At 48.3% G+C, this 17104-nt stretch overlaps 1 long non-coding RNA gene across 1 annotated transcript; it reads right to left on the bottom strand.

Annotated features, from left to right (window-relative positions):
* Positions 1-2279: 2279 nt before the first annotated feature.
* On the bottom strand, positions 2280-7685 carry LOC308589739. Its single transcript, XR_014009463.1, has 3 exons — positions 5713-7685; positions 2996-3133; positions 2280-2648 (listed from the first exon to the last, which is right to left on the bottom strand). It is a non-coding gene; the product is annotated as an uncharacterized lncRNA (long non-coding RNA).
* Between the last annotated feature and the right edge of the window lie 9419 nt (positions 7686-17104).

The raw sequence follows: 17104 nt of genomic DNA, 5'->3' as shown, positions 1-17104 counted from the left end.
AAGTTCAGACAAGAGCTCTCAGGAAAGTGAAGTTAGCCAAAGACCAGTTGCTAAGCAACAAAAGAGAGGTCGTAGTTCTGAGGAGGAAAGTGGGTCAGAAGAAAAATTTTCTCCCAGAAGATCTAAAAGACAAAACAAAGGAGTGCCTCCGGTGCGTTTTTCTCCTGATACTGCAAATATGTTTAGTGTAAGTGCAGAACCCAAGAGTTTTCAGGAGGTGTTAAAGTTACCAAAAGAGGAGGCAGAGCGCTGGAAACAGGCAATGGAGGAAGAGATGTCCTCTCTGAATGAGCACAAGGTTTTTACACCAGTAGCAGCGCCTGAGGGGGCAAAGATTGTAGGCTGCAGGTGGGTGTACAAACTTAAACCTCTGGTGACAGGAGAGTACAAATACAAAGCTCGTTTAGTTGCTCAAGGATATTCTCAGAGGCCTGGAAAATATTATGACGAAACTTTTTCCCCTACTGCTAAGGGGGACAGTGTAAGGCTGATTTTAGCGCTTGGAGCAAAGAGAAAACTCCTGTTAAACCATTTTGACATTCAGACTGCATATTTACATGCACCAATATCAGAAGACCTGTATCTAGCCGAACCGCCTGGTTATGAGACAGGTTCCAATAGAGTGTTGAAATTAAACAAAGCTCTATACGGTCTCAAACAGGCTGCAAGATCTTGGAACAGATGTTTCCATGAGGCCTTAGTGTCATTTGGTTTCAAGCAGAGTACAGCTGACAATTGTGTTTATGTACGTGGTACAGGCAGTGATCAAGAGTTTTGTCTGATTTATGTAGATGATGTATTGTATGCCTGTAAAACAGATAAACAAACTAAAAGATTTGCCAAGCAATTGTCCAGTAAGTTCAAAGTGAAGGACTTAGGCCCGGTTAGGACATATCTAGGGTTGGAAGTGTGCTGGGCCCAAGATGGCAGCTGCCTAATTAGTCAGCAGAACAAAGTTAAGCAACTACTGACTACATACAGGATGCAGGATTGCAAAGGGGCAGCGGTACCTATGGATCCAGGTTTCATAAAAACACTTCACGTAGATGAGAGTCCTGAATTTGAACATCCTGATGTATATCACTCTGTAATTGGAAGTTTATTGTATATAGCACAGTGGTCCAGACCTGATATTAGCTATGCAGTAGGCATATTAAGTAGATTGGTCTCAAAACCCACACTAAATGCCTGGAAAGGGGTAAAACAAGTTCTGAGGTATCTCAAACAGACAATTGGCTATATGTTACAATTAAATTCTTCCGAGGATGAAATGTTGAGTTGCTACTGTGATAGTGACTGGGGAAATTTGCCAGATAGAAAATCTGTCACAGGACTAGTCATAATGGTCGGTGGAGCTTTAATCAGCTGGCGGTCACGCAAGCAAGACATTGTAAGTGTGTCATCAACGGAATCAGAGTACGCCGCATTGAGTGAATTGTGCAACGAGGTGATTTATTTCAAGCATTTGTTGGCAGATTTAAATGTAAATTGTGGAGAACCAGTACAAGTTTACATTGATAATCAAGCTTGTATAACCTTAAGTAAAACAGAGGGTTTCAAATCGCGTTCCAAACATATCTCTGTAAAATACCAAAATGTACGTTGCTGTGTACAAGACAATGTAATCACCTGTACTTATGTGTCAAGTGAAGAAAATGTAGCAGATGTGTTAACTAAACCATTGGCAAAGATAAAGAACAAGCGAATGTGCAAGGGTTTAGGTTTGCTGGAAAAATAATCTCCTACATAGGTGTATTTGGTGTTAATTGTTCAGCAGAATCTGTGAGGGGGTGTTCAGTTTCGGTTTCAGTTTCTGTTAATTGGTTCTCGTGAGAAACTTGCAGATTCTAGCTTCACCAATTAACTCAAGCTGGTGTCAATTTACTCTTGGCAGAAAGCCCAGGTCTGCTTGACCTAGAAACTACTCACTCTGATTGGTTAACGAGCAGCACTCAACTCTGTTATCTAGGGATTGCTAGCACAGTTTGATGTGAGGTGTGTTAGGAGTTAGAAGTGCTGTGTATGGTTTTGAGAGAGAGAAAGAGAGGGTTTATTTTGCTTTTATTTGTATGCAGAAACTCTGCTGGTTTTATTTTTCCTTTTAATAAATCCTGTAAATAGTTATTCTGAGTCTAGCTGACTAGTCATTACCGCCGCAACTAGCTTCTTCGCTGTGCAGGAAAACTCTGCTACGTTTGGGCTAAAGCCAGTAGGGCTATGCCTGACACTTCAAAGTTCCATGAAAATCATCATACAGTATTTATGCCATCACACTGTTGCCTTGGAAATGTATGTGATATAATATGCAACATTTTGCCATTGAAGGATTGAATGGGAACAGCAGATGGCTGAGTAGATGGAGGGAAAACATTGTTTAAACAACAGAGATATTTTATACATAGCAAAACTAGCAAAGGAAATTGCTACAACTCATCAGTGCAAGTCTTCGCTTGTAAAACTTTCCTTAGGCTCATAGGGCAAGGGTGAGCTGTGGAATAATACTTCCAAGGTAGGACCTTAGCATTAAATATTAGATTTTGCCTGCAAACAATAGAAGTGTGAATTTCCCAGAGGAGAGCCTACTGTTTCTTCTCAGTATTAGTTAGACAGTCACAACTTGTCCATCTTAGCTGACTCAGCAGACACTTCTGCAAAACAAACAAGCAGAAAGGCTTGTTGTGTAAAATAACATAAATGCAATCCATCTGAAATCTTTCAGATACAAAAAACATTTTGATACTAGACCACTACCAAATGAAGATAAATTATAAATGTCTGGAGCATCAGACAAAACTTTGGCTTCTGTTATTATTATCTTCTGAACTCCACATTCAACATCAGAAAGTTTCCATGTCTTCTTGAACTAGACTGCACATGTACCCACACATCTCTTTAATATTTAACACTAAACATTAAAAATAGTGAAGGCCTTAAAGTCAGCGAGAAAGGGATCCAGCCAGCAGCGATAAAGGAAACGAAATATCCCTCCTATTACCTGGTGATGAGTCTTCCATTCAGTGTTGAGTGAGCATGTGGTAGGTGTTTGGCTGAGCCCAGGACATACAATAACAGAGATTATTCTTGCACCTTGCCTGGGCAGATCTATCTTCATGGGATCAGGACTATAGAAAGACTGGTGGAGACAATCTTAATTATTATGGTTTTTAATAGAAACAATGCTGATGGTTTGTTAATCTTGGAGCTCTTCAGTGGCGTTGCCAGTTTTCCTCTAATCTTTCAGCCAGAGATCTAGTCAAGCAATCTTATTATAAAGTATATTTTAAGTCCTATCTATCAAATACAGGAGCAGCTGGCCCAGGAACAACCAATATCTACATTTTTTTTAAAGGGAGCTTAGACAACAAATGCAGCAAGGGTTCTAAAGCAGTGATTCCCAAACTTTTCCCCAATGGGCCAGTGAAAAATTGCTGACCACTTTTGCTGCAACTGTAGTTCCATACAATTCAAATTGCAATACAATAAAATACAATGTAAGAAATAAAAGAAGCAATAAAATACAATTAAAGTGCAATGCGAATATTCAATGCCATGGATGTGCTGAATCCCATCTTCAACCACAAATCCACAGATATGCTGGGGATCATGCTTAACTTTGGCAGGATCATGACCAGTGTTGTTGAGGATTGGCATTAAAGATACACTAACTGGCAAGCGGTGGCAGAGAGCAGTGCATGGCGAGGTGTGGCCGTGTGCAGTGGCAGCAGTGAGTCGCAGTGGCAGGGGTGGAGGCCAGGCACCCATAGGAAAAAAAAATGTGTGTGCCTGGGCCCCCAGGAGTTAGTGCCAGAGTGCCAGAGGCAACGCACATCAACTTTGGGGGAGCCCAGTCCCCTCACATATTTTATTGGGGGGGCTGAAGGGACCTCACCTCCTAGGAGTTGGCTCCTATGCTCCAAGGATACATGGCCTGCTGCTGCCTAAGTGGGGTCCTTGGAGGTCGGACTGATCTCTCAGCAAATATGAAGCACGGATTATCTCTTCCCCCCCCCCAGTGGTGGGTGCTGCGCTTTGGGGGGGGGTCTCCTGAGCTCTGCTTCCATCTGGAGTGGGATTCAGAGCAGGGGTCGTTCTCTCCACCGTGGACCTTTGGTTCCCACTTCAACCATCTGGTAAGGTTGATTTGATTCCTCCCCTTGTTCCCGATGTAGATCTCCACTGTCCACTCTATTCCTCCCCCCCCCTATTTTTTATTGATTTTCACAAAATTATAAACACACTAACAAATAAAGCAACAAACAGAAATCAAACCTTATTAAAACTAATCTTATTAACATTCAAAAGTGACTTCCTCGTATCCCCCTGGTTGAATTTCAGTGCACATCATTTTAACGGTTTTCCAAATCAAAATTCTTATAAACTTAACTTAATCACTTAACATCATTCTTTCTTCCCAATTCAGCATTAAACATGTTAATTCATCACATTACTTATTTAAACCCTAAGCCTAACTGGTAATTGCAAGCTTTTTCCGATTCCATTGTCCACTCTAGGGGAGGGGGGGGCTCCCTTTTGTGGTTCGCCTCAGGTGCCAAATGTCTTGTGCCCGCCCTGCTCACAAGTAAGCGTGTATCATAGGAGCCAACTCCTAGGGGCCGAGGTGTTTCAAATAAAATATTTGAAGCAGCCAGCCCCCTAAAGTGGATGGGCATTGCCGTTCAAAAGGTGTGCGTGCACCGCGTCACGTGATTGATTATGTGGGGCAGAGCTTACCTGCCCTCCCCCAATATTTTACTTAAGTTGGCACCCCTGACAGCTGTATACTAATAGGACGGTGGCCTTGAGAGACAGATGAGAAGCCTCCCGGAGACATTTAACTCCCGCTTTCATTATCGACCCTATGCTCTGGTGGTGGTCTCTATTCTTTTCTGCTGCAATTACCCACCGCCTATTTAGAGAAGAACAGAGTGGCCCGGCGGACGTTCCGCCCTCCCCCATTTCATCCCATTATAAACCAGTATGGCTGTGTGGTAGATCTCTGCATGCTTCAGCCGAGTGTCGGTTGGGAGAAGCGAGCGAGCGAAGGAGAGAATACACAGAAAAGGAGAAGCGCGCTCCTATTCGAGGTTCCCGGGAAGCAAGGAAGGCGCGGAGCCAAAGCCTTCCTCTCCGGAGGACGAGCTTTCACTCTGCCTTCCCCTTCCTCCTTCCCCAGTAATAAGCAGACTCTGATCTGCAGGGCTGAGCGTGAGTTTGGCGGCCGCAGCAGAAGCAGAAGCAGGCAGGCAAGCAAGCAGGGAGGCAGGCCGGGGCCGCCCTCGGGATGGCTTGTTTGCGCTCAGAACCCTGCAGCTGCTTTTGCTGGAAATCCGGGGGCGGGGGGGGGCGGGTCACGTGCTCAACAGCCCCGGAGAAGGAGGTTTCAGCTCTCGGCAGCGGTGGCAACTGAGAACGGAGCCGCTGAAGCCCCAGAAAAGAGGCTACGAGGGCGCCGCTCCCCCCAAGTTACATAAAGGCTGGTGGGCAACTAGACCGGTTTAGCAGGATGCAGAGCCTGGGCTGGGTCACCCGCAGTAAGCCTAGGGCTACAGCCCAAGGCGTAGCCAAGAGGGGCAGGAAGGGGCAGCTGCCACCCCTAAATCAATAAAAAAAATACATAGGTAGCTGAGGTTCTGTCCCCCCAACACAAAAAACCCGCCCCCGCCCCACAAAAACCCTGGCCACGCCCATGGCTGCAGCTGCATGCACACTTACCTGGAAGTAAATGGCAAGGCACGTATAGGCTTGCGCTGGAACTGGAAGGCATTCCTTCCGACTGCACCGTTGGGTGCGTCTATCCGGTCAGACCTGCTTGCTTCAAGCAACAGCAAACCGCACTCATTCTGTGATCAGCTGCATCATATTCCCCCTACAGCCACCCCGAAGAACTGGAAAGAAGGGGGGCAGCTTATCTATTTTTACGACAGCACCATGTACTTCAAGTTCACTAATTCAGAACAGCCACCACGCTCTAGCTCCGTGTTCACAATTTCAGGCTTTAGGCTTGCAAGAATGTGCCCTTCGGAAGTCGCGACTGGCAATACCAGAACAGTGGTCAGTAAAGGAGGACTTATTCAGTGAGGCTCCTGCATCCCAAGCTTGAATGTGCCACAGAGTTTTCTCAGCTGCCACTCGGAAACATGCAAAAAGAGGGATTCTGCTGAGCTTTGTTAGTCTGCAACACCAGAAACCCAAAGGCTGGTGGGTTTTAAGATGCCCCTCGTAAATCCAAAGCGGCTTCTCTAATTCTCGCTAGTCTGTAAATCCGGAATCCTAAAAATTGTTTCCCAAGAGCATTTGCTGGTACTAGGGTAATCCCCTCTAAAACGCTCTAGTCCGCCAGAAAAGCGATTCAAGGCCTGTATGTCAACCACATTCTGTTCCTCCATATTGCTCGGGAGCAAACTGTAACTGAAATAAGGGAAACTTTTTAGGTTCTACTCTCGGAACTGCGCTCTTTCTTATTCAATGGAACATGCTTTTAACGATGTTGCTTAAGAACAGAGAGTTAAAGGTTATCTTCATCTTTCAGTCCCCAACTTCCGCCAGCTGTAGGGCAACTTCAAACCCCAGACGGATTTGTTCTTCCAACAGAGGTATCACTGAGGTGCCGTCCTACCCTAGGGCTGCGATTCCATGCACATTTACAGTACTTGAAATAAAGTCGCAAGTAAAGATGCATAAAATCGCACCGTTCCCTGACTTTAATCTATAAGCGATTAATTTAGCACCCGGATCCTTAAATATGATAGGTAGAAATTATAATGAAATTGTTCCTCTGCTGCACCCAGGAATCTGTTTTTAGGATTTTCTGGAATTTATGAACCGACAGAGAATGGAATGTGTTTGAGCAGGTGCAGAGTGCAGAGTGCTTTTTTTCTTCGCCACTGAACAATAATTACAGTGATGCGCCTGACATTCTGGCTAAGAGAGCTTTGTGGAAGCAAGTCCCCGTCAGCCCGGAAAATCTGTTTTCAATGAACGTCTGAAGAAACAATATAACCATGCAGAAATGCTTTTTTCCCCGGTAGTAACCGCAACCTGCCAAACATCTGCGATTAGAAACCAGGATAAACACAAACTTGAGCTCCAGCATCTCTATTTACATAAGAGGATGCCAGGAAATTAATGTGTTTACCACTGGAGCGTAAGGTTGCGAACCTAAGCACATTGGAAAAGAGGCTCCACTGAAACTAGCCGAGGTTTTCCTTTCAAGGCGAAGCTGTGCAAGAGGAAGTGCCAGAGTTTTTTGACCCAGTTCGCAGCTGAGAGACTCGGTTACGGTCTGAGGACGAAGCAGCGAGCCGAACCTGCACAGCAGGAGAAGAATTTACAGCTGGAGGCGGGGGGGGGGAGGGAGAGAAGCAACGTGAGTGGCAGGAGGAGGAGGGGGGGTCACACCGCAGCCTCCCTTCCCTTCCACCTCCATGGAAACCCGCCGCGCGATTTGCTTGCTAAAGGGACAGCTCCGTGGAGACGAGCGGGCTGCGCTTGCAAAGCGAGCGCGTAAGCGGGGCTGTCCTCCCTTGACAAGGACAGTTGGCATGTGTGACAGCTGCACAGTGGCGGGGGATTATCTCTCTGGCGCACACACCCGCCTCGGCGTGGCAGGCAGCGGGCGAGCCAAGCGGCGCAGTTCCGGGCGCGGCCGGCAGAGGCCGCCAGAGGGAGCCCGAGCGCCGCCTCGCACAAAGGCTCCTTTCCTCAGCTCCTCACCGACCCCGCCCCCAGTCTCGCAGCCAGGCTCCTCGGAACCACCCCGCTCCCGGGCGGCCTCCGCGAAGGCCTCAGGAGGTGAGCGCGGCGCGCTGCGGCCTCCCCTTCAACCCGCTCCAGGGCCGGCTTGCCCGGGGCCTCCGCCAGCAGCCAGACTTTCCCGGCCGGCGCTCTCCCCTTTCAAGCGAGCGAGCGCCTGGGCCCTCGGGGCTTCCGAGCGAAGCCGCTATTTGCATCCCTGGCGGGTGAAGCCGAAGGGAGCCGCCTCCAGGGGGCAGCGGCGGCCGCTGCCAGGCAAGCGAAGGGGCGGGGCTTGGCTGCCGGCGGGGCTCTCTAGGCGCAGACTCGGTTGCCTGTTCCAGGGAGCCGCTGGTAGTTCCCGTCTGGCCCCTTAAGAAGAAGCAGCCTCGTGGCGGGAAGCCTTTCTCCTCCCCCTCCCAGCTGCAAAGGGCTATCTCTCGCGCTCCCTGCGACTGAGGTCCGCTTAAAGCTGAGAAGGGGGGGGGGGTTGCAGCCCCCTCCGGAAAAAGCGTGGCTTTGGCGGGAGCATAGGGGCCAACTCTTAGGGGCCGAGGTTTCTTCTCCGCCCCCAATAACATATTTGAGGGGCCCGCCCCGAAGCTGATGAACATTGACATTCAAATGGTGCACATGCGAGCGTCTTGTGATCGATTATGCCGGACGGGGCTTACCTGTCCCCGTCCCCACCCCCCAGTATTTTATTCAAGTTGGCACCCCGGGTGAGAGGGAGGGACGTCCCCGTTGCTCGCGGGACTCGGGATGCGCCGATGTAAGAAGGCACCCGGTCGTGTCCCTGCCACAGCCTCTCGCAGCCGTTTAAGTAAAATGCAGAAATGGATCCGATCTTTCCCGGCAGCCTGTGAGGCCTTAGTTCAAACTCCCAAATGCGATTTCTCCATGCGTGGCTTTTCCTCTCAAGTGAGATGGTCTGATCTCTGTCCTGCGCGTTAAACAAGAGAGCAGCTCAGTTGGTATGAATTCTCTTGATCTGGTGGAATGGGCACTTGGTGAGTCTCCCGTACGTTCATTGATCTTATGAATGAATGACTCCATTCTCGCCATTAATGCGCTTAGGCATATTTCTGGGAGGGGAACTGCCAGCACGCAAGGTGCGTTATGCAAGGAGGCTTTTCTGAAGAGGCAGCTGAGGCGGGAAAACCCTGGGAGGCGTGTGTGGCCTACGAGGCGTCCTGGCTGGATAAGTGGGGAAGGCGGATCGCTGCTTGAAGCTCTCCCCTTCCCGTGGATTGTTCTGAAGCATCTTGTCTTTCAGTCGGTGCAGATCAGGATACAAGATTGCTTTGTCAAGGAATGCCCTTCACTCGACATATCAGCGGTGAACTGGCAAAAGTTGAGAGTCTTCCCTCTGCAAGCCTGATTAGGAATGCCATGTTACTATGCAATGCTGCTTTAGAAAGAGCAAAAAAGTAGTTAAAAGCTGGAACCATCAATCCAGCATTTCCCAGCCTTTTTACGAAACAGGCTGAATTTTTCTCACACTGGTGGTTTCCATTAAAAAGAAAAAAGAAAACTACCATCCGTGGGCCATTCTTTCCTTTGACAAGAATACGTAGGTGTGCAGGCATTGTATACCATTTGCAGACAGACACCCGAGGTGATAGCCTCCGACTAGACAGTATTTAAGTGACAGGCGAGAGTGCCTTGGGCATTCTTAAACGCAGCCGCGCATTAACATGCAAGAGCGCCAGGCGAAGTGTTTGCTCGCTCTCCAGTGCAGAAATGAATTCAGTCTGCGGATTCCACGGTAGGGCTCTTACTGGTTGTACTCGTGCACGGAATAGCATCTCCGCCGTTGTTTCGACATGCTGGCCTTTTTGGCAGTTCAGAAGATTTGGTTGATTTATTCTGTTGGGCTTTCCAGTAGTTCTCGTGGAGCTCAGTGACCCGGAAGGAGGATTGTGGAGCTTATAGTTTGCTTTCCAGGAGCTCATCGATTTGATTAAAATTCTGGTAAGGAAACTGGAAATGCCACTGACGGTGGCCTCCATGGAAGTGGGATTGCTTCTAAACAAAATTTAAAAGGATTACTGTTAGGAATTGGAGGAAAACATCAGGAACATTTGTTTAGGAGAAAGTAGGTACCACCATTGTTTACCTCCTTCCAGAAAGGCATTGTGGTTGGCTGGGGGGGGGGGGGGGATGGTATGAATTCAAAGGATAGGAATGACTTGATCCTACGTTCAAATGCCTTTCCCTTTCAATCACTGTCTCTCACTTTCCCCACCAGTGAAGTACAGTGGTACCTCAGTTTACGAACTTAATCTGTTCTGGAAGTCCGTTCTTAAACCAAAACCGTTCTTAAACCAAGGCACACTTTCCCTTATGAGGCCTCCCGCCACCAGTGCCCTTCCACCGTTTGGATTCCATTCTTAGACTGAGGTAAAGTTCGCAAACCGGGACACTACTTCCGGTTTTGCGGAGTTCGTAAACTGAATTGTTTGTAAACAGGACTGTTCTTAAACCGAGGTACCACTGTATCTTAAAGAGTAGATTTAGGGGCAGCAAACCTTACGTGCTATTTACTTGCTCTTAGCTTAGTGGTGAAGCAGAACATTTAAAATACCTAAAATACAATAACCATGACTCATTCAGGATTAACTAGCAGGTGTCCGCAAGAAGTAAACAACAAATACCGGTACTTGTTTTCGTTTTTGAGTAATTGTTACTTTTGGCGGAATTATCTAGAATTCTGGGTTATCCCACTTCACCGTGTACTATTTATTTTTTAACCCTTTCAAATCACATTTTGAGTGTTTTTGTTTTTAAAGAAGAACCATATAAGGCTATTCTCTCACACAAACTCATTTGGGTAAAAGATATTCATAATTAAGGATTAATGTAATCATTTCCCATCTTTTTTTTTAAATTTAAAGATATAAGACTATGTAGTATTCACTTTTCTGCTGCCAAACACTAAGGGAAGTGAATGGGGAGTCCATATAAACTAGTAATCCAGAATTTCAAACTAGCCCTTAGGGATCTTTAGATTTGGCCTGTAACAAAACTTGCTTTTGTTAGCCCTTACCTGCTTGGTATATCTGAACCACGGTGACATTAGAGCAAGCATCTGTTCAGCCTATGGAGCTGGTTGCGGAGATGTTTCAGGGCTTACGTAAAAATCTGTCCAAGGGCCCATGGTGCTTTTCAAAAGCCTTATTTGATGGGATCCTATCAAAGACAAGGGAACTAGGTAGCTTGCATGTGGGATCTTCATGTAAACAGATATTTGCTAGCTACTATAGGGGTATGGCAAACTTTCCAGTTAAGGGCAAAAGGAAAGGCAGCCCTGATCTTAAACCACATTAGGCAAATCTAAAGCCTACTGAATTAGTTTTAGGATCTGAGCATACACTGATTATAAAGAGAATACAGTGGTACCTCTGGTTAAGAACTTAATTCGTTCTGGAGGTCCGTTCTTAACCTGAAGACCACTTTAGCTAATGGGGCCTCCCGCTGCTGCTGCGCCGCTGTCGCACGATTTCTCTTCTCATCCTGAAGCAAAGTTCTTAACCCGAGGTACTATTTCTGGGTTAGCGGAGTCTGTAACCTGAAGCATCTGTAACCCGAGGTACCACTGTATAGCTCAGACTTACAGCCTGCTTTTTCTAAGTAGTAGAAGTACTTTTTTCTAAGTACTGGACTAAGGCTGCAAAGCCTAACCTTGCTTACATGGGTGTAAGCCCTGCTGAATTCCATAACTTACTTCTGAGTAGGCATGTTTAAAATTGCACTGCTACAGAAGTTTACTTACTAAATCTTACTTGCAATTGAGCCATTTTTTTCTGATGAAGAACTCTGTGCAACTGGAAAGCTTGCACACTCCTTTACCAACTGTAGTCTAATTAAATATTTCCGTCAGCCTGTTTTATACATTTATTGATTTATTAGTTACATTTGTATACCACCTTTTCCTCCACTGAGCTCAAGGTTCTCTGCATTTCCTCCTCACAACAACCCTGTGAGGTAGGTTAGGCTAAGAAATGGTGACTGGCCCAAGGTCACCCAGTGAGCTTCGTGGCTGAGTGGGGATGCAAACCCTGCACTCCCAGGTCCTAGTTTGACACCATTACGCACAAGAAGTCTAAGGGCTGTCTATGCTGAACGGTCAGGGTGCTGGACCTAGATTTTCCCATCTGTAAAATGAGGCTAAAAGAAAGAGCGCTGGCGTGGAGACAGAGTTGTTCTCGCATGGGATAGCAAACACAGTCGCGGAACATTAATAACGGCGGCCTGGGCTCTCTTTTAACAGCTGCTAACGTCAACGCTGAGCGCGAATCAAGGTGTTGAAAAGAGGCGAAGCGTTTGCCAACAACCCCCTCCCCCCCAAAAAAAAGAAAGGGAAAAGGAGGGGATGGTTTCTCTTTTTCACGTAGGTTTCCCCCCCTCCCCGCCTTCCACCAGGCAAGGCGGAAAGTAACATCTGCTGTTCATTGCATAACGATCTCTCGGCTTGTCGTTTCAATGCAACCTTATTTGCATGGAGGAAGAAAGGAGGATGTTTTTCGGCTCTCCTGCGAGCCCTCCCCCACCCTGCCTCCGGGCCCTGATATGCAGCCTCCTCCGGCGGGAGAGCTCTCCCTAATTACAAGATCTTTTCCAACAGGGGGCGTGTAAACCCAGCAGCAGTTTGACTTCAATTCTGCCTTGGCGACATTTAATAGATTCTGGCAGCGTTTTCACTTACAGCCCTTCGTTAGGAGGGGGAACCGGGAATAATTACCCGGCAATAAAATATCTCTCCAGCACAAAACCTCGCCGCGCGAGGTCTTCGCCAGGAGGCTATTACTCTTGTCAATATTTTTTAGAGAAATACATTCGTATGTGATTTCCACCCCCACCTCCTCCTCCAACTCCGGCACAAACCCAACAATTATAAGATTGGCACCCTCCTCCCCGTTTTCTAAACTCCCGTTGATTTCTGCGGGATGTGCTTCCTTCCCTACGCTTGACAGCGGACGACAAACTCGACGTCGCCTCGAAAACGGATTTTAAGTGGGGTGAGGGGGGGATGGTCCTGAATGTTTTGATGCCTAGAAAACAGCTTCATACTATAGGGAATCGCAACGCTCGAACAGGGCGATTCTGACGAGCGAGAGGTCGGCTTCCGTGTGGCCTGCGGGCTGGCGTGCAAACAATGGTGTGGATGTTCGTTTGGAACAGGCCTATAAAGCGGAGGTTTTCTCAAAGCGTGGATCCAGGTCCCATCAGAATCAAGGACCGCGAGGGTTGAATTACATTAGGAAGTGTTGCATACCCGGTGTTCAGGTTGGAGAGAAGCTGCGACCGGGTGGTGTTGGTACAGAAGGAGTTGGTCAAGCTGGCCAGGTGGAAATATATCTGTAGGACTGCAGCCAAAGTAGCTACACCCAGCGCAATTTCTAGGAGGTTAAATTAAAAACTGAAGTGGTAGAGGGGCCATTTTCCCGCTGCCATTGGAGTCTGAGAGTTACTGTGTGCCACCTGATCTTTTACGTGTTTACTCGGAAGTAAGAAAGTGTGCCCATGATTTCAGGACATAAGAATCTGAGGAATTGGTCTGTCTAGTTCCACATCCTGTTCCCAGATTTCTGTGGGAATCTTGGAACAAGTAGGACTTTAGCGGGCCGCGTTGTGAACTATTTGAACTGTTGTTTTAGAAGTTCACACCTTAATCCTAAATATACCTAATAGAAAAGGAGATTAACTGAAGTCAACAACCCTTACTTTCAAATAAAGCTCCATACTATAAGAAGAGGGTATTAGTTGACATCAGTCGTACCCTTCGCTGTGCTAGATCTCGAAGGCATTTGCTTCCCAGGAAGGTGTGTTTAGGAAAGCAGAAATGCTAAGGACCTGGTATTAACACTGAAGTGGGATAGAAGTGTCCGTAAAGCGGCGTTCAGGAAAGGAAACTTCAGCCGCTGGCTCCACTGAAGCCTGAGTCTACCCACCGGCAGATCTCTTGTGTTTCACATTCCACACAAGACCCCAACACACCCACCCTCTTGTTTCCAGTCAAGCGGGTAGACTGAACATCACCCTCCTCTGAACTATGAATTTCAGTCAAACGCGGGTGTTGTTGTTTAGTCGTTTAGTCGTTTAGTCGTGTCCGACTCTTCCTGACTCCATGGACCAGAGCACGCCAGGCACTCCTGTCTTCCACTGCCTCCCGCAGTTTGGTCAAACTCATGCTGGTAGCTTGAGAACACTATCCAACCATCTCGCCTTCTGTCATCCCCTTCTCCTTGTGCCCTCCATCTTTCCCAATATCAGGGTCTTTTCCAGGGAGTCTTCTCTTCTCATGAGGTGGCCAAAGTATTGGAGCCTCAGCTTCAAGACCTGTCCTTCCAGTGAGCACTCAGGGCTGATTTCCTTAAGAATGGATAGGTTTGATCTTCTTGCAATCCATGGGACTCTCAAGAGTCTCCTCCAGCACCATAATTCAAAAGCATCAATTCTTCGGCGATCAGCCTTCTTTATGGTCCAGCTCTCACTTCCATACATCACTACTGGGAAAACCATAGCTTTTACTATACGGAGCTTTGTTGGCAAGGTGATGTCTCTACTTTTTAAGATGCTGTCTAGGTTTGTCATTGCGGGTAGGACAGGACTAAATGTGAGGCTGGAGTCGACAGGGAACTTCTTTTCAGTGTCACAAGCCTGTGGAATGTGGGGAGCCATAAGGGCAGGTTCTTGCTTTCGGGCATGTGCAATGCGCTCGCCACCACGGCGCTACATGAGGAGCCTCCCTATCCCCGCTCCTAAGGTGCCTTCAGTCAGAAAGTGTAACTTGTAGGTCGGCTCGAGGCCTGGCACTCCTTAAGCCCCGTGGGTGGGAAATGGCTTGGATGCTTCTGGGAGGAGAGAGTCTCAACCGTTTTCCCGATCCCCGTGGGCGACGAGAAGCGCTTTCGGCTCGGTTCCCGGGACCAAGAGGCCCCGTCGCCTGCTTCCGCCTCTCCTCCTCCTCCCTCGCCTGGGGCGACGTCGCTGGCCTTTCGGTCACGGAATGCAAAGCCGAGCCCAGCCAGGCTTTCCAGGCGGCGAGCACGCCCGAGTCCGCAGCCGGAGAGGGAAAACTCCGTGCGCGGTTTGGCAGGCGGCGAGCTGCCTTGCGTTGGGCGCGTGTGAATTGGTCAAGCTTCCCAAAGAGGGGAACCCAGACTCCTTGGTCCGCTGGCTAGTTCGGGTACCCTCTTAACTTCGTTAGCCGGTCTCCTCCTCCTCCTTCCCTCTCCCCCGGACTGGGAATCTGATTACCTCACCGCCGCCCCATTGACATGCTGGTAGCGGCTCCACGCCACTGGCAGACCTTGTTCTGTCAGCAGCGGGATCTCGAAGGGCGATATGCAGATTTTGAAGCCTGACACTCTCCCGCTCCCGCTCCCCTCCCCTCTCCTCCCCACCCGCCCGCAAGTCGATCGATCAAACAAATTATATTCAATAAGAGCTGGCAGGAGGCGAAGAGCTGGAGCTGGCAGAGCAGCAGCAGCAGAGGCAGACTGAACGTTTCGGAGAGAGCCTGCCAGACTCGTAAATAAGGGAGGGAGGGAGGGTCGCGAGAGAGAAGGGCTTCCCACAGAGGAACGGATTTGAATCCGACGTGGTTTGGACTCCGAAACCTGGCGGAGGGAATGGCGGGGCACCTCTAGAGTCACAACAAGGAGAGTTACTATACTCGCTCCTCGACCGTGCAGAGGTTCCTTGCGCTCCTCGGCTACTGGGGTTAGGGGGTCGAGCCTTCCAGCCCGGAGCGTGCGATCTCTATGCAGGGCAAGCTTGAAAGCTCTTCTGGCACGTCTCCTTGGGGTGGGGAATTGTACTTATGCCTAATGAGGCTGTGCGCCCCCCGGACCATTTCTCTGCAAAAGTCGACTTAGCAGTCCTGTTGGAGCGAAGAGGCGGCTCGCTAGTCTTCTGGAGGGCAGTTTGCATACACGCCGCTTGCTTCCTCAGCGACGGATGTCTGGCAGCTTAACGTGTGAACTGACTGCATTAGGAAGCATTGCGTTTGGGGTGGCTTCTGCGACGGCTGATGTATCACAAGCCCCCACGAGACGCCGCCGTCGTCCAGTGAGGGGCATAACTGTGCGAACCAGCGCAAAAGTATCAGGGTTTCCCTTAAGACATCGGCTCTTAACACAATTATTTGGGAACAAGTAACATTGCGGGGGCGGAAATGACCATCCATGTAAATGTGTTTGGAAGTGGGGCAATTTCCCCAAGATCATAATGCTCCCACTTGAATTAATTGCGGGTTGGGCAGATGCCCAAAGATAGCAATCTGTCGAAAGTGGGGTGTGGAAAGAGAGACCCTTTGATGTGCTGTATCACTTAGATGCACGCACTACAATGTATACTCCTCACGCCCGGTACGATGAGAGTGACTTGTATTCACTGTAGGTTCTTCTGAGACTGGAAGAATGAGAGTCAGGATTGTAAGTTTTAATAGATAGCGTAAGGCAGACAGATCTGCTCCTTGAGCTGGAATGTGCCCGGTCCCAGGGAACGGCGTTCCTTCACGATCCTTCTCCCAGAAAGACGATGGCAAAGGCAGACCCTTCTTTGGATCCCTAACTGCTTTGCATTTGCTGTCCGCTGCAGAGGGAGGCTGTAGCCATAGCCCCTCCTCCTCGTCGTCGTCTTTCCTCCTTGGGAACGCCCTTGATTGGCCCCCAAGGGGAGAAGGTAAGAGGCAGACAGCTGCAGTTCTAGATGACCTGTAAGGGATTTAAGCGGGCTTTTGCTGTGCCCTGGGCCCCAGTGCGCAGCTGCAAAGAGGCGAGGAGGGCAAGGTCACAGTGCTTTTCTGCGCGTGACTGTGTAAGGGAGGGTTGAGTTTGGCCTCTGATTTCCCGTCAATCTCTTTGCCCAGCTCGCCTGGTACTCTACAGCTGACCAGTCATGTGCCTGCTCAATTTCTGTCCTACATAATGTAAAATCGAAGTGGTCTCACACCACAAGGATTGTTTCAAATGAATTAAATGATGAAAAGTTAAAGGATCACCGGACTGGGAAGAGGTTGAGTGTTTTTTCCTCTGTAAAAGTACTGCTGGTTTCCTCTGCTCTAGGGTAACACTATTTTCCAAATATTTAAGAGTAAATATAATAGTGTAGCCCTATGCATGCCTAACTACATGCATACAGTACTGCACTGCAGATCACTTAGACAGCAGTCCTATACCAACTTACCTGGGACTATGCCCTACTGAACTCAATGAGACTTGAGTCATCGTGGAGGAAGCCTACTTCAGTAAGCAGCCATTGTCAAAGCAGTGGTGTGAAGAAATGCCTTTCTGAGTTCACACTGGGTTTATGTTCTTCCAGTCTGGAACCTATAGATTTTATTTAGTATATCCTTTTTATATAC

The sequence above is a fragment of the Podarcis bocagei genome (assembly GCF_964188305.1).
Source record: "Podarcis bocagei genome assembly, chromosome: 6".
Classification (NCBI taxonomy): domain Eukaryota; kingdom Metazoa; phylum Chordata; class Lepidosauria; order Squamata; family Lacertidae; genus Podarcis; species Podarcis bocagei.
The sequence above is the reverse complement of the archived record's forward strand: the minus strand, read 5'-3'. Positions and strand labels throughout refer to the sequence as shown.